The 27,669-nt window shown below is 44.7% G+C and overlaps 1 long non-coding RNA gene and 1 pseudogene across 1 annotated transcript; both read right to left on the reverse strand.

The window, feature by feature from the left end:
- Window positions 1–13,559: 13,559 nt before the first annotated feature.
- Window positions 13,560–14,165, reverse strand: LOC146200825 (uncharacterized). The gene is made up of 2 exons (XR_014705271.1): window positions 13,941–14,165; window positions 13,560–13,690 (listed from the first exon to the last, which is right to left on the reverse strand). It is a non-coding gene; the product is annotated as an uncharacterized LOC146200825 (long non-coding RNA).
- An 8,859-nt stretch (window positions 14,166–23,024) lies between these two features.
- On the reverse strand, window positions 23,025–24,141 carry LOC146200826 (uncharacterized; annotated as a pseudogene).
- Between the last annotated feature and the right edge of the window lie 3,528 nt (window positions 24,142–27,669).

Consider the following 27,669-nt stretch of genomic DNA (forward strand, 5'->3'; position numbering starts at 1 on the left):
ATCCATGTGGATTTCTTATAAAATATAGGTATTTCTCCTAAATGTGACTTTCATATGTGATCAAGATTTTTTATTTATTTATTCATTTATTACAGATTCCTGTAGCGCCCGAAGGCATTATTGCAGGGGGAGGGGAGATGACAAGTAATCTTGCTGGGAACGCCAGTGATAAAATACATAAAAATGAAGAAAATAAATAATGATAAATAAGAAATGATAAAAATAAATAAGAAATTTTACCTTGGTGACAAGCTCTTGAAGGAAAGGATGGATATGAATGGCACTTTCTTAATTTCTTACTCTCGGGAATACACTGTTACGACTTGTTAACTGCATATGTAGCAAAAATTATGTGTGACTGCATATTCCAGCAGTAAGCTGCATGATTTTTTAAGGATGAAATAATTTAGCTCCTTTTGTCGGTAGCCTACAATTGACGAGCCAAAGCAGGCAATACTAGGTACCAAAAAGTGGTTATGCGGGGGCCGGGTGGGTTTTAATGAGACAATCTCTCCACGGTTTAAGCCTTTGTACAGGGCCAACGTGTCTCCCAGAATGTGTTTGGGACACATGCAAGTCTTGTATCCTCAAAAGGATCTCGTCTAAATTGAAACAAAAGTAGCGCCAACCTATTTTGAGTACGACCAGTTCAGCAGGAAGCTCAAAATTGAAGCAAAAAGGCAATTATGTCCTGTGCGATGTCAGTGCACGTTAAAGAGCCCCAGCTCGTCGAATGCTCTGAAGTCCTCCCCTACGGCATCTCTCATAGCCTGGGTTGCTTTGGGATGTTAAACCACATAAACCAAACCAGTCATACGGGGAAATACAAGTAAGATGGGGTGGTAAAAAATGGTTGGTTGGTTGGTTTTTTACCTGGACGACCGACGACGCCCACGAACGTGTTGACGGCTGTGTGACATCCTTATTGCAAAAACCAGCGTCTCCAGTGCGAAACCAGTAAGATTTTCGCGCTGGTTTTGCACTGGATCTGCTGGGCACGCTGGAGGTCTGCGATATTCACTGGAGCAGTAACGGGAAGACACTGGCTGCACTGGTGCGATGGAAGAAAAACGCTGGGATTAGCCTTTTGACGCTGGGTGTGTCGCTGGCATCCGCGATGCACTGGGAGAAGCGCTGTATGTGCGCTGGGGCCGCACTGGTCCTAGTGCCCCAGTATAGCCGGTGCGGCCTGCGGCGTCAGCCGGAGTAGCATCCCTCAGGGGCCAACAAGGCAACAGCGTACTCGCAATCGACCATCGGGGCGCATATGAAAAATATGGTTCAAGCAAGCGCTTTTTGCTGCGAAGTCGTTGCGCATTTGTAAGAAAACAAAGGCAGTATCTTTTTTCTAGAGTTTCCATGTTTCGATACGTCCTTTCGAGCGTTTCAAGAAAGACCATGACCGCCGCGCCTCTATCTCATGACACACTGACGATTAACGCACAACTAAAGGTAGAATTGAATAATGAGAGCTACCATGCATAACCAACTTCAGACCTGATCTTAAGGGCACTCTAACACAATGATTACTGCCAAAATGTTCAATGCGGGCTCAATCGCAGGCGAACGTAGCCTACACCACGGCCCAGTGTAAACAGCACTAAGAAAAAATAAAACGAGGAGGAGAGTAGTTTACCGAGCGATGGGCCCATGAGAGAAAAAACAACAACATACAGCGCTTGTAATGCATAATATTTGGCGTGTTTCTCAAGCCTTTGCACTCCTTCTTACTCTGCGTATGACACAGTCCAGCCCTCGGTCATCGCAACGCTTCCCGAAATGTTTACATACAAATAAGGTTTAGTTACACGCAATATAGGGTCATCGCTTCTGCGCTTGCCGGTATTGAAGCTTGGTCGCACTTTTTTTCTTGAAGGTTTGCACTAAAGCTCCGTGTTTAGCGAAAATTACGCCCACGGTAGCAGAGCACCACCGAAGAGCCGGCGTTGGTAAATTTGCCAGCGATGTCAAACTCCACATGTTAAAATGATTCCAGTGCACAAAATAGCGTGCATTGGCACCCAGAACATTAGTTGCAAGTCGTGAGAGCACACAGCAAGCTCCAATGATCAAGAAGTTGTAATTGTTAGAGCGGTAGCAATGGCCTGTAGACTGCGAAACATGAAGTCCAAACCTTATAAATGTAGGTCATGACATAAAATACAAAAATATTTCGAAGAATTCCAGTTCTCGTCGTGGCCGTTCTGAGGGGCCGAGCCATACAAAGTAATGTACATATTGCGCGCACAGTCCTCGAATCATGCTCCTGCTCTCACGATCAGGTTGCTTTACTTCAGGTCGACCTCGCAAAAGCATTTGATCGAGTTCGTCATTCTTTCCTGTTTTCTCTTCTGGAACGAGCGAACGTTGGTTCTGTAGTACTGAAGGGGGTGCAACTTTGCTATAGAAATTGTTCGACTCGCCTGGTTGTAAATGGCCACCTATCAAGCCCCATACCAATCAACTCTTCTGTGAAGCAAGGCTGTCCGATGTCTCCACTGCTTTTTGCTCTTTACTTGGAACCACTTTGTCAGAGCGTTTTACATAACAGTAGTATCCATGGCTTCCCTCTCCTTGGAAATGAGGTTAAAGTGCTTGCATATGCGGATGATCTTGCGTTTTTCTGCACTGACAAACCAAGCATAGAAAAAGTTATATCCAGCATAGAAGAATTTGGCGTTGTTTCTGGTGCTCAGATGAATCACTCCAAGAGTTCCGGCCTTTGGTTTGGTTCGTGGGGCTCAACACCACCCCTATATGCAGGAATTGAATGGTCATGTGTGCCACCTAAATATCTAGGCGTTCCACTGCATGCATTTAAGTCAAGTTCAAATTACTGGAAAGAGCGCGTTCCAGTAGTCCAGCGTTATGCTAATACATTTGTCCCCTATCGGCTTTCAATATTCGGTCGGGCTCAGTCCTGCAACATGTTTTTGGCGACAAACTTTATTATGTGCTTCAGGTCCTCCACTGTGCTAGGCATTACATCCAGCGCTTTCACCGAATATTTGCGACGTTTATTTGGTCATCCAATTTTGAACCGATTCGGCGTGATAACCTATTCAGACCTGTTTGTGCAGGAGGGCTCGGCTTAGTGCATCTGTATGTAAGGCAGTTAGTTGCCCGTTTCTTCTTTTTTCGTGATTGTTCACATCCGATTATTAGAGCATTCCTACAAGTTAATTTCATGAATCTGCTTCCCGACTTAGTGGTTTCTTCAGATTTTACTCATCGCCCGCAGTTACTAGGATTTATGCAAGAAGTTTATGCTTCGGTGAGGTTTTTGACAGTACGATTCTCGAATGAGTACTTATATTCTGTTTCGCGCAAGATACTATACAAGGATTTGGTAGCAATGCTTTTTCCGCCACCACTGTATCGTTCTTTATACTTTGGCTTTAAAGGTCATGATGTGTTAAAAAGGGTGCGCAAAATGCAGATTTCTCCTTGCACGAAAACATTTTTCTTTAAATTACACACCGAAGCTCTACCTGTTAACACATGGCTCCATAGAAAAAATATTTTTGTATCTTCTGTAAACTGCCGTCTGTGTGATGCGCCCGAAGCTATTGAGCACTGTTCCATTAATTGCAAAGACGCAATTCTTTTTTGGGATGTGCTGCAAAGAACTCTAAAGAAAGACTTTGTTCTAAATTCGTACAGTGTGCGGTATCTTGCTGTTACACAATCTGGTTACGAACCATATGACGTTTTTCCTTATTGGACTTCATAGCTTGTGGAAGACACGCATGTCGGATCGCAACGCTGAACCTGTTGTTCCACCTAGACTCCATTTTAGCAGAATGATGCTGCAACTGAAGGACACTTATGATGAAAATGACTTTCAACCTGATTGGTTTCCGCTGGTGACACGGTGCTTATTTTTGCCTGCCTTTTAAAACCCTGTCTTCAGTTGTGCATCTCAGCAATGGCTGAATGAATTGTAAATAGTCTGTGTACATAAACCTTTTTGTATAATAAATACCATGTCGGAAAAAATAAAAATTCTCGTCGTGGCCGAGTGGTTAGCGTGGTTAGCTTGTGATTGATATGTGCCTAGGGACGGAGTTCGAAGCGCGCTTGGTGCAATCAATTTTTTTTACCTGTTTTAGGTTTTTTTTTATGTACCTAACTTGTTTCGTTACTTTTATCCCACGCCTTTTTTTCTCCGGGCGAACAGTGCCGCCAGTGCGGCGCGTCCCAGTATGCCGCGTCCCAGTGCGCCCAGTTTCCAGCGTCATACTGGGACCATAATCAGGTATGGCGCTGGGGCGCTGGCACCCAGTGGCAGTGGTTTTTGCAATAGGGATGGTCTGCAAGCATTTCATCGATTTGCGTTCTAATAGCCTCCCGCTCTTTACGCGAAACACGGAATGAACGCTGACAAACTGGTGGCGTGGCCGAATCGATGACGATGCAATGCCTGGCTACCGACGTACGTCTGAACTTGGAATCTTTAAAATCAAGTAGCAGGGACGATAGAAGATTCTTCTGATGTAGTGACATACCCGGGTTGAGTTTAACATTCTGAAGGGTGTTACTTGGTGCGGCATCGTCGCGAAGATTAATCGCCACGGGGCACAGATTCGGCAAACCGTCCACATCGTGGAGGAAGGCGACAGCCGTTCCTTTGGCGAGGTGCTGAATTTCAGTGGTGAAATTCGTCAGCAAAACTGTCGCATAGCCGTCATTCATGTCGACGAGGCCGCGCGCAATAGCCACTCCCTTCTCGAGCAACAGCGAATGGTTACTGTCCGCAATACCTTCGTAGTCATGAAACCATGTCGTTCCTCACTAACACTAGCACACTGGATCGTGGTAGAAGTATTATGTCGTCTTCGACAATACACAGTGCGTTGTCTCCTGGGTCTTCTGCGTCACTGTGCGCCACGGCTTGCTTTGTCAAAAATGTGACTCGCGCCTCGTGTAGGTCGATCACATCACCGTTTGCCTGTAGAAAGTCGAAGCCCAGAATCAAATCTCTCGAATACTCGCGCAAGACGACGAATTCACCCACGTAGACGAAAACGCGGATGCCTATTCGGCCTGTACCCCTTCCGGTCTGGCTAATAGGTGCCCTCCAGCCGTGCGAATGCTAAGGCCCAACCATGGCGTCAAAACTTTGCTCAAGTTAGGCGAGGGCTTGGCTCATCACCGAATAATCTGCACCAGTATCAAGTAAAGCGATAGCGTCAGCACAATTAGTCGTCATACACAAATCAGAGGTTGCACGTCAGATGCTGTCGCTACCCTGCTCCTGTGAGAAATCAGCGTTTCGGCGTATCGGCGACGGAGGATCTTCAGTTTTCCCGACAGCAGCGGCCTTGCCTCCAGAGACCGCTGGAATTAGTTTTCCCGACGTGGACTGGGAGAACGCCGCTCAGAATAGCCGGCGTCTCGGCGAGGACTTGGGGAACGGTAACGTGGAGGAGACGACGTTCTAGAGTCATAGCGGCCGTATGTCCCAGGCCTCTGATGGGCGACAGGTGTGCTTAGATGTCGAATGGGCGTTCGCCGTTCCTTGGGCAAGGGTGGTCGGGCGCAAAACTACAGGCCCACTCGGCAATATGGGCAAACCCTGTAAAGATGACCCTCATAACCACAGTGGTAGCAGAGGGGCCCACGGTTTGGTGCACACCACACTTCACATTTCCGTGGCCGCTGATAGGCTGAACGAGCAGGCACATGGGCAAAACCAGACTGCTGCATTGCTTGAGTCGTGGTATTGACGTTATTGACGTCGTTGTGAGGTGCTGGCGCCCGGCAGAGGACAGATGCATAAGTAGGTCTGACCTCAGTCTGGCTACCTCAGGGAGTTGTTGCTGCGCTGCTAGGCACACCTCGTCCCGGACGACTTCCGACAGCGATGTAATAGAAGGCGCGATGGAAGGCAGCTGGAGGGCTTGTAGTTCCCCCTGACGATCAACCTGAATAGGTCACGTAAAGCGGCCACATCGCTCACTAGCGACATTGAAGAAACAGTTGGGCCAAGCGTGCTCTCATGCCGATTGTATTGCCGGCTCATTGCAAAAGTGTCTTGTTTCTCTGTTGGTCGCCTCAGTGAGGAATTCGACAACAGTACGCGGTTGACTGCGCACAAGACCGGCAAAAAGATCCTGCTTGACCCCACGCATAAGATGGCAAAGCTTCTTCTCCGGCACGCTTCGTCGGCACGCTTGAAGAGGCGCGTCATGTCCTCCACATACACGCCGACGCTTTTGTTAGTCCGCTGGCTGCGGGAGTGAAGCGGAGCTTCCGGTTTCTCCCGGCGGTCTGCCTTGAGGAATGTAGATTGGTGATTTTAGCGAAACGTCTCCCAGGTGGACAGATTGTTCTCGTGGGTCTCGAATCATGCCCTGGCGGAGTCTTCAAGCGCGAAAAACACGTTATGGAGGTTATGGTCGCCGCTCCAATCGTTGTAGCGGGCGACCCGCTCAAAGGTCTCCAGCCAGTCCTCCGCATCTTCGTATTCATCGCTGTGAAAAGATGGCGGTGTTCGCGGCGTGTGGTAGACGATGGGCGCTGGGGACCTACTATCTGTGGCTATTTCCGGTGGGACCGTCGATCGAGGCTGCGGCGTCCTCGTCGGGTGGCAACAGCTCCGAACTCAGGTGACAGGCCGCGGAGGCGGCGGCTAAGGCGCTGATGAACCGGTGCGAGCTCCGTGGTCTTACCTCGTAGGCGTGCGCAGGTCGGCTAGCGTATACACCTGTTACACAGAAAGACTGCTGTGGCCGCTGAGCGAGGGCACCAAGATAGCTTAACCAGCGAACGAGAGCACTAGGAACGGGGCCCATCTTCTTCTTCTTCTTCTTCTTCTTCTTCTTCTTCTTCTTCTTCTTCTTCTTCTTCTTCTTCTTCTTCCTTGATATTTGGCACATACCCATGAAGGGGGATTGGCCAGGGTTCAGTGCGGACTCCAAATGTCCTACACAAACTGAATTAGTGTAATAAAGTAATTGACAACTAAACAAAAACAAAAGGTTTAAGATCACAAAAGTTATTGAATGAAAAAATATGAAGCAAAAATTTGGTTTTGTAAATTTGGAATGCAATTAGCAGGGGAATCTGTCCGTAGCTGTTATGTAGCTATGTAAGTACTGACAAATTTGAGGCAACGCAAATCCTTTCGCACTCGCACCGAAGGAGAGTAGAAGCGGGACCGATAACGTAAATCCCAAGCGTGCAATTGGAGTTTCTAAATGCACCCTCCTCTGATGTGAAAACCTTCGGCAAGCGAGAAGGAAGTGATCGATATTTTCAATTTCACCGCAAGCCTCACAAAGGTTTGTGGGGATGATCCCGCATCTACATAAATAAAGATTTAAGCGAGGAATCCTGCATCTCAGGAGAGTCATCGTAACCTCACACTGCCGTGATTTACATGCTCGAACTTTCCATGAGTATATGAGATGCTGGTATTCGGCTGTAGATAGCAAAGAATCATTGCATGTAGCGGCTAGGTATTGATATCGCTAGAAACGGGACATTCCAAAAATGGTGATATTAGGAATGGTACAAGAAACAGATGCATCAAGAGCTGATTTAGCCAGGAAATCTGCCGTTTCGTTATGAAAAATACCGCTGTGTTTGGGGACCCAGATGAAGCGTATTTCTTTCACCTACCCCGGTATGAAATACTTTAGTGAGCGGCTCAACTGAGCATCCCGTGCTGACTCCAGTGACAACAAAACAGAAAGAGAGTGTGATAGAAAAATTATTTTTGATTGACTGCAGGGAACTTTTAGTAGCGCTAGCCCAATTGCCATAAACTCTGCTAGAAATATCGGTGTGTAATCCGGGACACGCACCGAAAAACTCCAGGAAAGAGACTCCGAAAAAATTCCAATCGCAGCTTTGTGCGCAATCACAGACGCATCAGTGGCAATTACAGCGTGATCAGGAAACTTTTCAAGATGTTCACATAGGAGACTGGATATTAGATTTGAGGGCAAGTGCTTCACATTAGATGGAAATATAGAATCATAATTTATATCCACAAAGGACGTTGAGCAACCAATAGGACATATAGAAGCAAGGTCCACACCAATGTTTGTTAAAATGCTCTGCGTATAAACAACCTGGGTCTTGCAGAGCCTTGGCCACTGGTGAGTGAGAAAGAGGGCGGGGTTTGACACAAAAATAGGTATAACCACACCGGGAGTAGTCTCAAATGATCGCAAGAATGATCTGACAGTTAGAAGGTGGAAACGGGAGTTAAGGTCCGGAATGCGGGCCTCCAAGTACAGAACAGTGGTAGAGACTGACTGTGGAAGCCCTAGGCAGAGGCGCAGCGCCCGTTTTTCTAAAAGCAGCAAAGGATGGAGCTTATATTTTGGACACCCAGAAAAAAGAATGCAGCCGAATTCCAGAATCGGTCTCACATAGGCTTTGTACAAAAGTAGAAGAGTATCTCGACGCATACCAAATTTCCTGTTACTTATCCGTGTCAGCCTACCAAGGGCACGTTCACCTTTCCGAACATTAGACGATGTGAAGCCTCCAATCCATACTAGCATCATACGTAATGCCTAAATACCGCACAGATTCCACTTGAGGTATGGCATCTGAGCGGTAGTTTAACGAAACATATAAGGGGGTTACGGTATTAAAAACTAGCACACTACTTTTGACACATTTAAAACCATGTTAATTTTGTCAAACCAGACCTCAAGTGCATTTAGGTAAGCCTGTAGTGAACGATATAGGTCATGAATATCTTTTGCCGAGGCGAAGAATGCTATGTCATCTGCATATACATATACAGTGACATCAGGATGAACCGGAATATCGCACATTATTATATTAAAAAGGAGTGGGGAGAGCACAGAACCCTGAAGCACCCCTCTTGTCTGTGCAGAGGTGTCTGAGGTTAATGTGCCATCAGAGCAAAAAAATTCTCGTCCTTTCAAAAATTCCCTGATCCACGCATAAATGTAGAACTGAGGACGTAATAATGACAACTTGTTTAGTAGAATGGAATGCTCAATGCTGTCATAGGCCTTAGCAATATCGAGCGTCACTAACGCTGATACCTCCTTGTTGTACATTGCATGGCGAATTCTGCTTTCTAAATCTACATGTGCAGACCATATTGAGCATCCATTGCGGAAACCAATCTGGGAAGAACTCAAAGCATTAACCTCTGAGATATGCTTTGAGAGGCGGCCATGCACAATTCTTTCTATTAATTTTACTAGATTCGAAGTCAAAGCTATCGGCCGAATGTTTTCAACAAGAAATCCTTTAACAGGGTCTTTCAACAGCAATATAATTTTCGCCACTTTCCAGACGGGAGGCAGCCATGCAGATTCTAATGATTCATTAACCAGATCCAGGAGATCCTGAGTGAAATCATTTGCTAAAATTTTGACCATACCTACCGTAACCCCGTCCCAACCTGAAGCCGAGTTTCTCATGGAAGAAATCACAGATAGTAGTTCTGACCTATCAACCTCAACATACTCTGAGCAGGAAATAGGAGCGTGCAAGGGAACTCTGCACTGCTCCTGGAAACGTAATGCTAGTCCTTGCGCAATTTGTTCCAACTCATCTTTTGCCTCTTGTGGGGACAACACTACTGAACTTAATCACTGTGAAAGGTGCGAGTTTCTATTTCGTTCCATGAAACGATACAAAGCCTTCCTGTGCTTAGAGTTTGACAAATAAGTATTTAAATTTTCGTTGTACTCGTCCTTTGCCTGCGCTATGGCTCTTTTGAATGACGCCGAACAAAATTTGTAGTTTATCCAGTTTACTGGGCTCTGGTTATAAGAGAGGCTTTTCCATGCTGCTTTTCTACGGCAGAAGGCTTTCTCACACGCGTCATTCCACCATGGGGATGGCGACTTATTGTTTACTGTAGACCGCACAGTGAACTGGGAATCTACAGTAGCATTCGCAATTGACGAAAATACCTTTTGTGCTTTGTCGGTCCTACATGAACAAAGGTTTAGTTTGAGGGAGGAGCGTAGCGAAGCTGCATATTTGGCGTTGTTTACTAGTTTACTGTACTGTGGACCATCCTCCTATACCTATCCCACCTGCTGCCAGGGATAAATCGACGACAGATTGTGAATTTCCGCGCATGAAGGTTATAGCCCGAGAATTGCAGCAGCGCACAGCATTTGCCGACATCCACGTCCATAACAGCTGTCCACATGCGTCGGAGTAGTTATCCCAAAGAGTATGGTTCGAGTTAAAATCACCTGCAATAACTACCCTATTAGAATTTGTAAGTAATCTGTCAAAATAGTCTGTGCTACGTACACCTGTGGGGCAGTAGACGTTAGCGACTGTGACAGGGCCACAATGCGGCAATGTGATATCTACAGCCAAAATCTCACACTCAGGATTCATTACTGTTTTGCTTATTTTTGCCCGGTGACATAATTTTGACGATATCAAAGTTAATAAACCACCGCCCCTACCGTTTACACGATCGGCGCGGAAAACATGATATTTCTTTAAGGTAAATGACTTTGCGGGGGAGAGCCAAGTTTCTTGCAAAAGCACTATGTCTGGCTTATGTGTTGAAAGGAGAAGATATAAATCTGGAAGTGAATATATAATAGAGCGACAATTCCACTGCAGAACTTGTACACCTGCCATGATTACTTATCTAAAATTGAGGCCGCAATAGCCTGTTTTAACACATCGGTTTGCTGTGAAACTTTGGAAGGTCCTTTTTTAGTTTTTGTCTGAGAAATGGAGGACTTAGAGGGTGAGCTAGAAGCACGCCGCTTTTGAGTAGGGCATGCCATTTCAACATCATTAGAGCAAAAACTTTTGCGAGAAATGCCTACAGGGACACTGTCGATTGGGTGCACTTGAGCCAGCACTAGAGTAGAATCTGCATTTGAACTTTCAGTACAAGTTTGAGATGAAATAGATGCTGGAGTCAGCACAGGTTGAGGTGGGCAAAGTGACTGGCTACCAACAATAGAGGACAAAGCTTCAGTAAGGCTGGTAAGCATACGGTCAACCACGACAGAAAGGGCTTTTTCAACCGTTTTCACAATTGCGGTAGACAACGTGGTCTCAAAGTCTGGAGTAGAAGGGCGCACACAGTTGGCATAAGTGTGCCTTTTCCGATCAAGAAGGGCATAAGCATCTGCTCGAGAGCAACGATTCTCTTGAATAAATTCTAGTAACGCTTGTTCCTGAGATCGTTTCTCACAACTGTTGTCATCAGCCGAGTGCTCGTTACTGCACAGACAACAGCTAGGTCTTGCAGCGGTACAGCTATTAGAAGAGTGTCCTTCCCCACACACCCTGCATCATGTCGCAGACTTACACGCTCGTCCACTGTGTTTAAATCGCCAACAGTTGGTACATTGAAGGGGGCGAGGACGTAGCGGGTCAATGCGATAAATAATTTTCCAAATTTTTAACTCAGATGGACACATGAGACCGGCAAAGGTTGTTATAACTGACTCTGTAGCAACACGTACCCCGGCCACTATGCGAGAGCAGCGATACACTGAAAGAACACCAGCTCCTGCGTCCTGAAATTCCTCCAAAATTTCTTGAGCAGTAGATGCAGGATCCACTGCACGCACAATACCCTTAGTGCAAGCCAGCTGTTCAGGAATAAAAGCTTTTACAGGAATCGATGTAAAAGAACTGCAGCGTAGCAGATCTGACACACAATTAATGTTTGCAGATTTGCAAACTATACCTCTTCTCCCGAAAGGTCGCACCTCAGAGATATCAAGGTAGTGATCCGTCAGAATTTTCAGTTGCTGCTGAATAGTTTTCGGATTTTTCATTTTCAGCATTCCATCGCCTATCGGTATGAGTGCGACAGGAATCACATCAACGCCATTTTTTGCAAATGATTCCGGAGGCAAGCTTTCATTCGGCAGGCTAGCGAACCAATCTGCCGAGCCCCCTCCCGGGGAGGTGAAAGACATGCCTGTGCGCAAGGTAATGACAGCTTTACATTACCAAATCCTATAAAGCTAGCCTGAACCCTGCTCAAAACCCCCCTGAACGTGGAAAGGCCTCACCACGAAGAAGCACCAGGCACCGAACACGTTGAGGACTCCCAGGACAGGCAGATCAGAAATCAACGTAGCTGCAGCGTCGAAGAGCAAGCACAATGTTTTCGCTCGCACAATGTTTTTCATGTCCCCAAGCAGGCTTTACGAAGCACACCGACACGAACGTTGGAAGCAATCCTTTGGCTGTTGTTCCCAAACGAGGACACGCTACATTCCGCTCAATTAGCAGTTCTCCTCAAGCCATGAAAAAAAAAATAAACATGGCTTAGCTCTGCTTTGCCTGGATATATATGTAGAGAAAAGCAGTGACTACCTCGGGATGAGAAGAAGTTAATTTCTCCGGTCTTCTGCGCCGTTCGTCAGTAGCTAAACTCTCCTTGGCTTCCATGTCGAGCGCGTCTAAGTTCACCGGCGTTTCATTCGTTAACAAGAAAGGAAAGGCGCAGATCTGTCACTCGCGGAAGGCAAGAAGCGCCGCCCGGCGGCGTTGGAACGCACTCGTTCCCGCTTGGTCTTCATAACTGACGGCAGTAGGGTGACGGTGACTTAACTTTTTTAGTCTTTGGTACTTTCAAATTGCGCGCCAATCGGAGTATCTGTCACGCACTGATTCCCGCTATCATCCTGACGGCACACGAGCGGTATTATGAGCAGCGCTTCACGACCCGCGGCAGGCACAATAACATTCTAATCAGAGAATGTTATTGGGACGCATGCTGTTGGTTTTTCGGCGGGTTGCTTCCTGTTTTTGCGAAAGGCTGTCTCTTTTTATGCGTTATCTTACTATGCCGACTGTGAAGGGCGGCTAATATGCTGCGAGGTTTTTCTCTACAGGCAGCCGTGGTGACTTATCATTACTTATGCGTCCAATAGTGCAGCTGAACGTGTTATTGACACAGGGGCCTCATGTCATGCAACCACACTATTCACGCATATCCAGGGGAGGTCCCACGCGCGCCTAGACAGGATTTATGTTTCTTCCTCGTTGATTTCCCGTGATTTGTTGCGTGAAACTGTACCGGTTTCTTTCTCAGATCATTGTATGGTAGTTGCTCGGCTCCTAGGCCGCAATTGGAACTTTGCCAGCTAAATTCTTCGCTTGCAAATGACCAGGAGTAGCCTTGCGGATACGCTCACAACTGCAAGTGGGTTTGACAGGTGTCATGCCAATATTTGCTGCTTAGACGCTGTCCAGGAGGTGCGAGCGATAGCTATTGAAATTGGGTCTGTTAGGTCATTTTACAGGATATTTCAAGAGAGGACAAAGCATAAGAGTTCGTATAACCTCAAAGATTTAAAATTTGGCTTGAGGGGACGCCCCATACAAAATACCATGCATATTGCACCTGCAATTCTCGAATCTTGCTCTGGCTGTTATGAGCAGCTTGCTCTACTACAGATTAACCTTGCGAAGGCATTTGATCGTGTCCGGCATTGGTTTTTGTTTTCTCTTCCTCGAGCGTGCAAATGTTGGATCAACTGTACTTGAGTGGGTACTTGAGTGGGCTTGGCGGCACGGAAATGATGGGCCACACTTACCTTCGGAATTTTCCCTTCTTGCTTGTACAGCTCCTTGGCCTCTGCTGCGCTCGCTTCCAGGACCCTGCCGGTGTGCCACGCCATGTACCGATGCCCCTCGTTGACAGCGGTGGCCGCGCTCACGTTCCAGCCTTGGAACGCCTTCCCTGGGAGCAGGAACAACATCTCTCGGACGAGTGCCGTTGCCGCGTAGCCAACGCATCTGACCATCGCGCATCCCAACTTGCGCATGTGCGTCTTCCTGCCCTGGATCAATCACATCAGCTCCAACCACATTATCGGGGAACCTGCCTCGTGATTCAGTTATCACCACTTCGGCATGTCTACATAAACCCTTTCCACAGCAAAGCGACCTTCAGTAGGCTTGGCGGCACGGAAATGATGGGCCACACTTACCTTCGGAATTTTCCCTTCTTGCTTGTACAGCTCCTTGGCCTCTGCTGCGCTCGCTTCCAGGACCCTGCCGGTGTGCCACGCCATGTACCGATGCCCCTCGTTGACAGCGGTGGCTGCGCTCACGTTCCAGCCTTGGAACGCCTTCCCTGGGAGCAGGAACAACATCTCTCGGACGAGTGCCGTTGCCGCGTAGCCAACGCATCTGACCATCGCGCATCCCAACTTGCGCATGTGCGTCTTCCTGCCCTGGATCAATCACACCAGCTCCAACCACATTATCGGGGAACCTGCCTCGTGATTCAGTTATCACCACTTCACCATGTCTACATAAACCCTTTCCACAGCAAAGCGACCTTCAGTGGGCTTGGCGGCACGGAAATGATGGGCCACACTTACCTTCGGAATTTCCCTTCTTGCTTGTACAGGTGAGCAATTGCCATTCCTTGTATGCAAAACGCTCAAGTAACCGCCTTTTATTCGTGCTGCCAAGCCCACACTGTGCATGTAGTATTTTCTATGAATGTTCTTGTGTAATTTTTGACTTGCTTCTAATGGCTGGTGATGTCGAATCCAATCCTGGACCTACTGAACCAACCTTATCCGACCTGCTTAAAGCCATCCAGGACGTCCAGAACGGGCAGTTAACAATGCTTACTGAAATAAAATCAATCCAAACATCTTTATCCGACCACGAAAAAGCTTTCACTGAAGTGAATAACCGCCTTTCTAAAATTGAAGCAGACTGCGCTTCTTTCTCCTCAATAAAACCTGAAGTCGAAAATATAAAATATACGACAGCTAAATGCATGGCTGAAATGGAAGCACTGACTGCCCGACTGGACGATATGGAAAATCGAGCACGAAGAAACAATCTAGTATTTTATGGTATAAAAGATTCCGACAATGAATTGTGGCAAGATTCAGAAAAAATAATCACTGAACACTGCAGCCAGTACCTAAACGTATCCCTCGAACCTCGCAGCATTGAACGTGCCCACCGACTAGGCACATATTCACCAAATAAAAACCGGCCGATTATCGTCAAATTAGCTCATTTTAAAGACAAGCAGCATGTACTATCGGTGAATAGCAAATTCAAAGGTACTGGCTTCAGTGTCTCCGAGGATTATTCTCCAAACACCCGTCTCGCGCGGAAAAGCCTCTATGACTATGGTAAACGCGAAGGGCTAAAATTTAAATTACGCCATGACAAGTTGATATCCGGAAGTAAGACTTATATATTTGATCGCACCACTAATCATGTAGTTGAACATGAGCAACCTTAGCAACCACTTCAACAGAATCACACTGCGAAGCAGACTTACCGTTCCTCATTATCATTCTTATTTACTAACATCCGTAGTGTGATCCCAAAACGCGATGCTTTATGTAACCTCGTTGAATCATGTTCTGCTAACGTAATTCTGTTAACCGAAACTTGGCTTACCTCTACTGTTTGCGACACTGAGATTTTACCCTCCCTTCCGAATTTTGATATATTTCGAGCAGATCGTAGCGAAATGAGGGGTGGAGGGGTTCTCATTGCCACTGATCGCTCATTACGTTGCTCACGTGTGACAATTTCAAGTAAATTGGAAATGGTTTGGCTCTGCTGTAATGCATGTTATCCACGTGTTCTCATTGGTATATGCTATCGCCCCCCAAACAATGATCCTTTATTTAATTCCTTGTTGCATGATGCCCTAAACACGCTAACGACCCTTTATACCAATACTCCAATTTTATTGTTTGGCGACTTCAACTTTCCATCTATCGTCTGGTCGGATCTTGCTTCCACGCTTTCAAAATCTAACCCTGAGTGTGAATTTGTTCACACCTGCCTCACGTTTGGATTAGATCAAATAATCGACCGTCCAACTCGTTTAACAGATCATTCTGCTAATATTCTGGACCTTGTGCTGACATCACAACCTAATAGCTTCTCACCCATCACTTACATTAAAGGGCTCAGCGACCACATGGCCATTCATGCTACATTTTCTTGTGATTTACGAAACGCGAAAAAGATCAAGAAAACGCTTACCCTCTATAATAAAGGTAACTACGTTGGCTTTAACCGCGATCTTGCTGCTTTCCTTGATAACTTTTCGTCTGGTTTTTCACTACGCTCTCTTGAATCTAACTGGTTACTCTTTAAGTCCGAAATGCAACGTCTAATAAATTTACATATCCCGACCATAACCGTAACAGAACGTCCTGGATCCCCATGGTATAACAAAACACTTAAAAGATTAAATAACAAAAAGAAGCGATTATTTCGTGCAGCTAAAACTACAGGCACGGCTACCGCCTGGGAGAAATATTACACTGCCGCGGCTAATTACGATACCGAGGTCATCAAAACTAAGAATAACTTCTACTCATCCGCCTTGCCTAACATGCTGCATGAAAACCCGAAGCGTTTCTGGAAAACTATTTGCCCCTCCACCTCTAGCATAATTTCTCTGACTGATAATTCTGGTGTTTCCTCTTCTGAATCAGAGGTTCCTAATATTCTAAATGACGCATTTTGTTCTATATTCACAAACGAACCTCTTAATAACCTCCCTGATGCACCCAGTTTTCTTCACACACCTATGGATAACATTGCATTTGAACCGCGCGGCATCGCCATGGTCATCGATAAACTAAAAAATTCTTCATCCGCTGGTATTGACGGCATCAATGCCAAAATCCTCAAACACCAAAGACCTCTGCAGTATCATATTGTCTCTGATTTTTCAGCAGTCATATTCTTCGTGCTCATTACCACGGGACTGGCGCATTGGGAAGGTCATTCCAGTCCACAAGAAAGGTAACAGATCTTCACCACTTAACTATAGGCCAATCTCATTAACCTGTGTTTGTTGTAAAATTATGGAACATATCATATATTCTCATACTGCCAAGTTTTTATCATCTCGTAATTTTTTTCATTCTAACCAACACGGCTTTCGTAAAGACCATTCCTGTGACACGCAACTTGTTCTTTTTCTTCATGATATACACGCATGCCTAGATCGTAACATTCCCACGGATTCAATATTTCTGGATTTCGAAAAAGCATTTGATAAAGTCCCGCACGCGCGCCTAATTCTTAAACTGTCACGCCTAAACCTTCATCCCCTAGTTCTGGATTGGATTCGAGCCTTCCTTACTGATCGTTATCAATTCGTTCATGCTAACTCACACTCGTCATCCCTCTCCCCTGTCTTGTCTGGCGTCCCTCAGGGGACCGTTTTAGGCCCTCTTCTGTTCCTTATCTACATAAATGATTTACCCTCTAACATCAGATCTAATGTCCGACTCTTTGCGGATGATTGCGTCATCTACCGCCCAATACATAATTCCTCCGACGCCACCATTCTTCAAGAAGATCTCGCACGCGTCGAAGAATGGTGTAGTACTTGGCTCATGTCCCTAAATAGCAGTAAAACTTCACTTATTTCTTTCCATCGCCGGCGCAACCACCGTTAAAATACTTATACAATTATCAACAATCCTATTTCATCCGTTGACTCATACAAGTATCTTGGTATCCATTTAAGTAAAGATTTAACCTGGTCGCATCATATTCACCACATTACCAATTCAGCCAATCAAGTTCTAGGGTATTTGCGCCGTAACCTATCACTAGCTCCCCCTCCCATTAAGCTTCTTGCTTATATAACTTTCATACGTCCTAAACTTGATTACGCATGTGCTGCATATGATCCCCACTATACTAACCTAATCACCACGCTCGAAGCAGTCCAAAACCGCGCCGCCAGATTCATTTGCTCAGACTACTCTCGCTATACTAGCGTTACAGCACTAAAATCTCAGCTTAATCTCCCAACACTGGCCTGTCGGCGTAAAATCGCCCGTCTTTCGCTGTATCATAAATTTTATCACACTTCCGATCATAAAACTGCCCCGATAACACGCGCCCATCGCTTTTCTCGTCATAGTCACCCTAACGCCGTCTACCCTGAACGGGCCCGCACCGAAACATATAAAATGTCATTTTTTCTTCGAACAGCCAATGACTGGAATGACCTTCCATCCGAAGTGGCGGCCATCATCAATCGTGTTCTATTCAAAACCGCCATTGAAGACCATCTGTGTTCGTATTAACTTTTTGTTTGCCCACCCCTCATGTACCCTTGCACCCTGTACCTCATGCACCCTGTGGACCCTTGAGGAGACAATAAATAAATAAACTTAAAGGGCTGCAACTTTGTTACAACAACTGTTCCACTCGCTTGATTGGTAATGGTCACCTCTCAGTGCCTATGTCAATTCGATCATCCGTAAATCAAGGCTGTCCTATGTCACCGCTACTCTTTGCCCTCTACCTAGAGCCACTATGAGTGTTCTGCCACGGCCTCTCTGGAGGCGCACTTGGTGCGGCCCGTCGCGTCGCGCCACAATGGCTGGGGAAGCGCATATTGGGAGAAGTTACAGTTTCCGCCGTCAGTTTCCGCGGGGGCACCACCACTCCATGACACGGACGAGCAGACAGCACGGAAGGAGCGCGCTGGCTGTGTTGGCGCGTGTTTTCGTTCTGACTGCTCAGCATAACCGCGTGGTTCTAATAGCTCTGCGTGCGTGTCATCGGTGCCTGTTTTGACAGCGTCCCAAGCGTATGCAGCACCACGCCAGGCAACTGCTGTGTGCCGCTGTGCACCACGAATGCACGAAAAGATCTGGAGATCGGTTACCATGAGTTCCAGTGCGATTCACAACGTCGAGCAGCATGGCTGAAAAACATATCTCGGGAGGGCTAGGACGGAAAAGGAAGCCGGTGGGAGCCGCGTGTTAAGTCACTGGCATACTCACTGCACTTCACAGATGACGATTACAGGAAGAACACAAAACCGAAGATCCTGCTTCCTTCCGCCGTCCCCTCCGTGTTCCCGAACTGCCCGCATCACAAGTTAAGTAACTCACGCGGGCTCATGTTGAGCCAAACAACCTTGAAAAAATGAAGGTGCGCAGGCCAATATATATATTTTCCCCACTTGTTATAGCTACACTTCATTTCCTTCTGGACAACCCCAGTGTCATCCTGAAGCATGTGAGTTTCAAGGTAGCTCCGCCACGATCACTTTTATGACAATGATATAAATATGGTATGCCTTGCACAACATCGCAACAGTGAAGCTATGTAGACACTAAGAGGAGCCATTCTATTTGTCAGGTGGCAGCGACTCTCTTAGATAGAGTTGAGCTTTGCCATATATCGAAGACATTCAGGTCCAATGAGGCACGTCGAAGCAAAGGCTAACTAAGCAAACGTACGAAGCAACAATCATGACAGCCAGATCACCAGTGGCGCTAATAAAGTACCTTCTTGATCACATCAAGTATCTTACAACAATGTCTTCTGTGTGCCTTACTAATGCATTGCAAATAACCGAATATTATTTTCAGCTTCCGATACGTCCTAAAGCAGGCCCTCAACAGCGATCCTGTGGTATTGCTTTTTAGCGGCCTATGACAATTCAATGGCGGGAGCGACAAAGTTGACGCGAGGGCTGCAGTTTTCACTTCGGAGGAAATGCTGAAGCTACCACTAGCAAAAAAAAAAAAAATATCGACTGAGATTATACACATTTTGCCATGCTTTATGCAGGTTGGCATCTTGCAAGCATCAAAGTCTGCAAATGCAGCTATAAACAATTAGGCAGCTATAAAACTTGGCATTCGTGATTATGAAAACTGTACCTTGCTCATTGCCATCACTTCTGCTGCGAGAGTTTTCCAGTTAGCATTGATTCATTCATGTGTGGTGTGAACCAGCAGCTGGCATAGAGTTAGCAGCGATTGCATTCTTGGCTGGTTATCTTGCACGTCCATGTGAAGAGAAATTATGAATATTTTTACAGAATCTCATGAAATATTTTTATTTATTTTGGCTGTTTTTAATGCCTGCCTAATTTGTTTTCATTATTTATATATTACCAAAGGTTAAATATCTTCGAGTGCTTAGTCTAGAGTGCCATTAATTTTATTTTATTAGTCGGCATCCTTTTAATAATTGTCCGTACTCGTTCTCTGCTAGGTGCCTTGTGATTCCTGCAAAACCCTGGACTTATCAACATTCTTGATGATGGACGCCTAAGGCATCTGATAATCACCATGCACCTTTGTTAGTGAGGTGATGAAGTGCCCGGAGGTCAGAAGAAGTAGCAAGCCATGCAACATGTTGGTTTCATCCCTTCTTCCCTATTTTACGCAATGTCCGGAGTTGATTTGTGAGAGAAGACCGCAGTCACACTAAGGATCTAACCAAACTAATGCGACCACAGCCTGCCGAGTACCCACCTTCTTATGTGCTTGAACACTTCAGTGGCATAGATGCACCATTCACAAATATGTTGCAACATTTGCAAAAAAGCGAAGCCGAAATCATTTGCTCAGATATTGTTGACCACGCCCTACAAGCTGAAGTCACAATTTCACAGCGGCAGAAGATTGATGCTTTAATTCCATCACCATGCAGACCGCTGCATGCACTTGAGGTGTCGGACAACTTTCCAACACTGTGCATAGCTCCAAAGAATCACCTGCAGCAGCTGACAGCCGAGGAAAGGACGTTTTACAGAACTCTCATTGTATGTCAATCAGTCCATGAACTTTGTGTGCAAACCATTGGTCAGTCGAGTTGCCCAAGGTAACATAGTCATGCATTGGTGCGTCAAATTTGTTGAACAACTTTGCCTAATGCACTTGCTACTTGCTTGCATATGTACATGCGTTCAGGTGGCGTAAAGAAAGGAAGCTACGCATTAGCAGTACGACTGCACATTCCACTCTCCGTACCCGACGTGGCCCACTGGCAAGCCTACTGAAAGACAGGTATTTTTCTTCAGAAGCGACATCATATGGTATGTAGAGTGTATATGCTGCTTTGTTTTTGAGTGCTGCTTTGTTTTAGGGAACCAGAAGCAAGGAGAGACTTCTAAAAACAGCTTAATATTCAGGTAATTGAGGTGACCAGGCGTTTTAGCTTTGATTTTCGCTCTATAAAATAGCTGTGACAAATGAAGGACAGCTTCGTGACAAAGTAGTCAGGTATTGTTGAAAAGTCTTCATGAGATCTGCAACACAATGTATACAATAAAATGCGTGTAGAATTTAACAGTGCACAAATCTGGAATTCTCTTCCAGTATATATAAAACAAGCCATTAACTTCAAGGTAATAGCCAAGACGCATCTTTTAACAAACATTAAATATATATAGCTTATCTTACAAAAGACTGCAAGATGAATGTAATTTTTGTCTTCGTCAAGTGGATTTTAATTCAAAATGTAATCACTGTCTGTTTCAGGGGGCCGGTATAGCTCCGGGACTGTTGTATTTTGTAAATTTTTGAAGTCGCTTGCTCACTGGAAAAGTTGCACTGACATTTTTTATGATGATGCGCTCAACTTTGCATGGGATATTTATTGTGTGTAATTTCTGTTGTGCTGTTCGCTACTGCTTAAAAATGAAACACTTTTCATTTGGACCCACAACTAGCCTTTGGCTAGGGGCCCGACAACTTGCTTTGTATTTCCATGACACGCTTAAAGGAAAAAAAAGGTAGGCAGGACGGAATACTGAGTTCAAGCAGTTGTTTCGGATCAAGAATCTGTTTTCAGCTCGGCCTTCTCCTCCATCCCGAGCAACCATGGCTTTGTGGAAGCCCTGATGGCATCTTTTTAGTGTCTGATGAATTATATTTACTGGAGATTAAGTGCAAGCATAAGTGCAGAGATAAGAAGATTTTAGATGCATGTGGAAAGAGTGTTGTTGAGTATTTGCAGCACACTGGTGGCAAAGTGATGCTAAAGAAGTCAGAAAAATACTACACGTTGGTGCAAATCCTAGTTTATTTGCTTAATGCAGAGCAGTGTTTTTTCTTTGTTTACTCTAGGAAGCAAAGTGTCACTGTTTCCGTTAGCAGAGATGACTTGATTCTTCTGCAAGCTATCCCAATCCTTGAAGAGTATTACTTCAAGTGGCCAGCCCTCGTAAAGTAGCAGGATACTCAATTTTTTTTCTTTGCATGAAAACCCTCCTTCATATTTATTGAGCGTATGCATCATTTCCACTTTAATAAAGTAGCTGAACATGTTGGTAAAGATGGTGCAAAGAACAATAAATCATCACATTTCCTTAGTTACAAACTCTGGAACAATAAAAGTACTTTTTAAGGAACATGACTTGGTTCACTTGCAATTTCTTGTTTTTGGGAGAGTACAAAGGAACAAAAGCACACACATTTCGTTGAGTACATTGTAGGCAGCTCGAAGGTACAAGGCTACCTTGTAACTTTGGCTGTTGCACAACGAGATATAACCAAGTTATTGAAACTTATTTCAAATGTTTACACAAGCACACTTCACCAGCACATGACGGGACTTCGTACTCACTGCAATTCAAAGGCTCTTTTAGATTGACCTCCAATCAGCTGTTAGCAGGAAGAAAGCAGAGTGAGTTAAAAACAAATAAGTTAATACCCTAGATGAATTCAATGAAGAGAATTGGGCAGGGTATGCAATAGGGCAGGGCATGTAATAACTGGTAACCCCTCTGTGTGCCTGAGTGGATTTCAAGGAAGGAAAGCAAAGCAGCAGCCATCATAGAATTAAGTAAGCAATCAGTTTGGGAAGCTCGAGAAAAGACAGTGGCTTCAATAACTTTGTTTTTGCTGAAAATTCCTACTGCAGTGCAATTGTTTGATGCTCACAAGGTCGCTGTTTTCATATATCGATGGAGGCAAAATACAAAAATGCCTGTGCGGTGTCATGGGGCTAGGTGGCTCTATTAACCTGGATCCCTCCAATATGGCATACCTCATAGCGTATGTGTTGCTTTTGAACATAAGGCTCTGGGCTTTACGCTTACACCGCCGGGGTGGCGCAGTGATTACGGCACACGACTACTGTTCACAAGGATGCGGGATCAAATCCCGGCCTCAGCAGCCGCTTTTCGATGGAGGCGAAAAGTAAGGTGCCCGTGTGCTGTGCGATGTCAGTGCATGTTAAAGAACCCCAGGTGGTCGAAATTTCCGCAGTCCTCCATTACGTCGTCTCTCATAGCCTGAGTCGCTTTGGGTCGTTAAACCCCAAAAACCAAAACCAATACAAACCGATTTACAGTTCCTAAAGTTGACAAAAAAAGGTAAGTGAGCATGGCTTGTAAAAACATGAACTCAAGCAATGCCATCAAATAAAAAATAAATGAAGGAGAGTAACACTATTTACATTTAATAAGCGGAGGCTGCGGATTTGCAAGTACACAGCACATGTGAAACACATCTGTCATTAGTAGAATTAGCTGAACTGGTACCCAATTGTTTAAAATGTTGTGCATTTTAATTCGTTGGATCATTCGCTCCACATGAATCCTGACTTGAGCTACATTGCAGGTGTCCCTCACCTCCTGTGCAGTGAACTGGGGACCTTGTAGAAATGGTGGCATTACGAGCACAACATTTGAGGTCCCTAAAACTGTGCGGATTCCAGGGAATCCTTTGTCTGCTAGAATTAGATCACCAGCCTCTATTAGCTCTAGAAAGCCAGAATCAACAGTGACGTGCGTGTCAGACATCCTCCCGCCGTACGCTTTTCAGCGAAAACAAAACTCGAGATGGCAATATGCCAACGAGAAATTTCAGTGTGTAGCCGCCTTTGTACATTGAATACAACGTTCTTTGTTGCTGAATTGTTGGCGGTTGCTCGGTGCGGATTTCAGTGCAATCAATTATCATAGTGCAGCTTGGATAGTGCATTTGGAAGCAGGGTGGCATTACAGCTTGAAAAACTCTAGTCGGTGGGCGGAAGAACCAATGTTTCGTAGCGAATGCAAGGGATTTTAGGACACTTTTAAAGTGCCGTGATCCATAGATTCCATTTATGCTAGCTAAATAAGATTGCCAATGATGAGTAACTAATACCCAGTTTGAGCTTCATTAAGAAAATGAGGAGCCTATTTTCTTTGGACACATCACACCTCCGTTCCGTACTTATGGGGAGCATGCTTAGGAGAAGTGCAAAAACCACACAGTTTACATTGCACTAATCTTCAAGAGTACCCGGGGACTTTTCAGTGCTGTCAAAACCAGCAAAGTAGCTTGTCCTGTGGTCTGGGCCACTGAAGGTGCTGGTAACGTCTGGATTATGCTGTACTTCACAGTCATGGGTCTCATGATGTGTGATCTGCGTTGAAACGGTGCACCCAGAGCAAATAAATATTCAAAATCTGGCATTGCCAGTACTGTCATTGTCTGTTTCAATTTCCTGGAACAAATTGGAAAGTGAATTAGTTTGTAATACCGTCATGATGGTGGCCATAATAAAATGTAATTCTAAAAACTTGTTTTTTTTTCTTGTGTTATAAAAGTTTATTGCTCCAGAAGGAAAAGAATATCTCTTGCATGCTGCATCAACCGAGCTTTATGTGGAGGAAGAAAATGTTTCGCAGCTTATGCTAGGTCTGTACTGTACAAAGACCACCTTTCCAGGCCCTTCATCCGCAGAGATAGTGTGAGGTAGTATTAAGACACAGCTCAGTAAAGGGAGAAAGTTTAATGTACTCAAGATTTGTACAGAACGAACACATCACTATCAAGCATATGTTCTAATTAACTTCCCATAACATCAGTATTTTAATCCACCACAATTACCTCATGTTCGAAAACATTTGGTTCTTTAGACTATGCTGTTGACCTGGTAAGAGACAAAAACTAATAACATGAATACCTGAACAGCTAAAAAAATAGAATCTGCATTGTTGCATTTATGAGCACCATATCCATAAAGTTTTGTATGCACAAGAGGAACATGAGTCCTAACCCCTTACCAGATAGTGTATCATATATCGCACAGTGAATATTTTTGTTCTAATTAACTTGCTCTGAACGGCAAGAAAGAATGTCTTGTTTAGTTGGCATTACAGTATGTGCTCTCTGGAATCCATGTACGCAGTATTTCAACCTTAGGGACGACTTTAACGTTTTTAGAAATGGACGTGAATGTGTTTTTTTAGGAATTCATTAGGAAAAGATTTTCTTCATTATGACAGGAAGTAGCACTTTGAAAAAAATTATTAGTTTTCCAAAGAGCATTTTTTTTTACGGCAACATCTTCAGAATAGTAATCCTTCTGACTACATTGTGAGAAGGGCATTTACTTGCATATCACATGTGCTGCAGCATGCAGTTGGCAGTAATTTTGTCGCTCTGCATGTTTCATAATTTAAGTAGTAGAAAGCGAATTTCCTAAAGTCAAACATTACATATGTTTTTGTTTTCAGGAGATTACTTGCCATTTTTTATTAGTTCCTCCTTCTACATAAAGCACTGATAGGAATCGAGCACATTTTGTGGCAAAGATGAAAGTAAGGGCCAATACTCTGAACGTATGGCAACATAAACATTGTTGTTATGACTGTGGACAAGAATGACTACAACCTCCTGCTAGTAGGAGGGAAAGAAGTGCAGGAGACAAGAGTGAGAAAGCTGAAAATTTTGTGCAGGGGAAGAAAGAAACCAATTATCAAGCTGCTACTTAAGAAGAGCTAAAATAAGCGATATTCAATGAGGTGCAAAATAGATTGTATTTGTCTAAAACAGTGACTAAATTTGCATGATAATATTTTGTAATCACCTTGGCAACAACAAAGTAATCGACGACAAAGACAAATTCAAATGAGAAAAGCATGTTGCAAAAAGAAAGTAACTATCTATGTCAGTCAATTACAAGATCATGCAGACGGAGATACCAGGTAAAAAATTGGTGAATTGCAGAAATTAGTTATGCATCTCAAGAAGCCTAACTAGTTACAAGGTGGTGCATAAGGCAGCACTGCAGAAAATTCCACAAATGTAGAGATGCGAAAAGTGTTATTCATGAATTATATCAAGCTAGTCTGCCTGAATATCTCCCCAAAGGAGCTCGTTTTTTGTAGGAGTGTGGTAAAGGGGAAGGAGGTTAATTACCTTTCTATGATCTAGTATTGCAATCCTTATCCGGTTACGGCGCTCGACTACTGTTGCCAAGGACGTGGGATCGAATCCCGGCCTCGGCGGCCGCTTTTCGATCGAGGCGAAAAGCAAGGCGTCCGTGTGCTGTGCGATGTCAGTGTACGTTAAAGAACCCCAGGTGGTCGAAATTTCCGGAGTCCTCCACTACGGCGTCTCTCATAGCCTGAGTCGCTTTGGGATGTTAAACCCCACAAACTAACCAACCAAGTTAGAGCCTTTCAAGTTCAATTTATTGCGCTTTCAAATGAACCTAAAACTCATAATGTCTCAAATGATACACAATATTTTGCTATAAAATGCTGCAACCACATAGTTTCTCTGAAAACTAAAATTCGTATTGGAAAAACCATTCAGAAGTTGTTGCTGTGGTAAGCTTTGATTCCCTGACAACAAAATAACATCTCCAGCATTACAATAACATTTTACCGCGTGAATTCTTATTTTCAGGCAAAAAAAATTGCAGTGAACTCAATTTCAAAGACATACTAATACCAATTTTAGTTTTCAGAGAAACTATGTGGTTGCAGCATTCTAGCCTCCAAAATTGAGTTCACTGCAATTTCTTTGGCCGAAAATAAGAATTCACGCGGTAAAAGATTATTGTGGTGCTGGAGATGTTATTTTCTTGTCAAGGAATCAAAGCTTACCACAGCAACAACTTCTGAATGGGTTTCAGCTGTATCACACGTTAGGTCCAGGCCAGTGCAAAGCTCTTCCGTAGTTGACTCCAGCTCCACTTGCGCAAATGTAGATGCAACTGCTTGCTCTTGTGGAGCTGCAGCAGCCGATGCAACTCTTTTCATCCACCTGCAGTCATAAAGAATGTAGATATGAGGAACCCTTCCTGTTTAATATACATGCATATAAGCAAAAACATCAGTTATAATATCTCATAAGTTATTAAAAAAATCTTGCTACCTGTTAAATCTTGTCATCTGACGAGTAGCATAACCAAGATGTGCTTCAATGCTGCTCTTTTCCCCGTTCACGAAATGATTTGAACATATTCGTAAGTTGTCTTTGGGGTTCCAGTTCGAAACGTCCTCGCCACTGAAATATATGATGCAACCAACTGAATCAAACAAATTGCTATGAGAGCAATTTCATCAGTATAGAAAAAAAAACAGAAATGTGGTAAACGCTAGTACGACCTAAATATTCGCCCGCGATGCCAATGTTTACTGTAGTCTGCGCAAAATAACTGTGACGCTGGAGACCATTTCGCACCGCGAAGTGAGCTCTGTTAATTCAAGCTACCCGATCGTCCCGATCTTTGCATCCGATCTGACGCCGCCTAACAAAGTAGGTAATCGCTTCAGAACATGCAAAACCACGACCAAAGGCCCGGCTTTCGGATGCGACGATTCTTGAATTTGCCAGGCGTTGTTACGACAGCGCCAGATAGTTTCTTAACGCGGTAGCTTCATTGAAATTCGAATTCAAGCGAGAAAACTATTAACAGCTCATTTTCAACACTTCTTAACTTTAGTGTTCGTAAATAACAGTGCGGCTTACTTGACACGACGCACTGCAACAATCCACTTCAGTCGCCGGGTTGATTACCACGGCCTTACGGGGAATCGGCACAACTTGACATCTCCGTCCCCATCTCGGCGATGGCAGTCTTACGCAACAGTATCTTCTGTTAGTTTTCCGACGACCAACTTCCATGGAGTGTGATGGCGCGGTAACGCTTGCAGAAAATTCGAGA

The sequence above is a fragment of the Amblyomma maculatum genome, chromosome 2, assembly GCF_055883805.1.
Source record: "Amblyomma maculatum isolate TAMU_Amacu chromosome 2, ASM5588380v1, whole genome shotgun sequence".
NCBI classification, from domain to species: Eukaryota; Metazoa; Arthropoda; class Arachnida; order Ixodida; family Ixodidae; genus Amblyomma; species Amblyomma maculatum.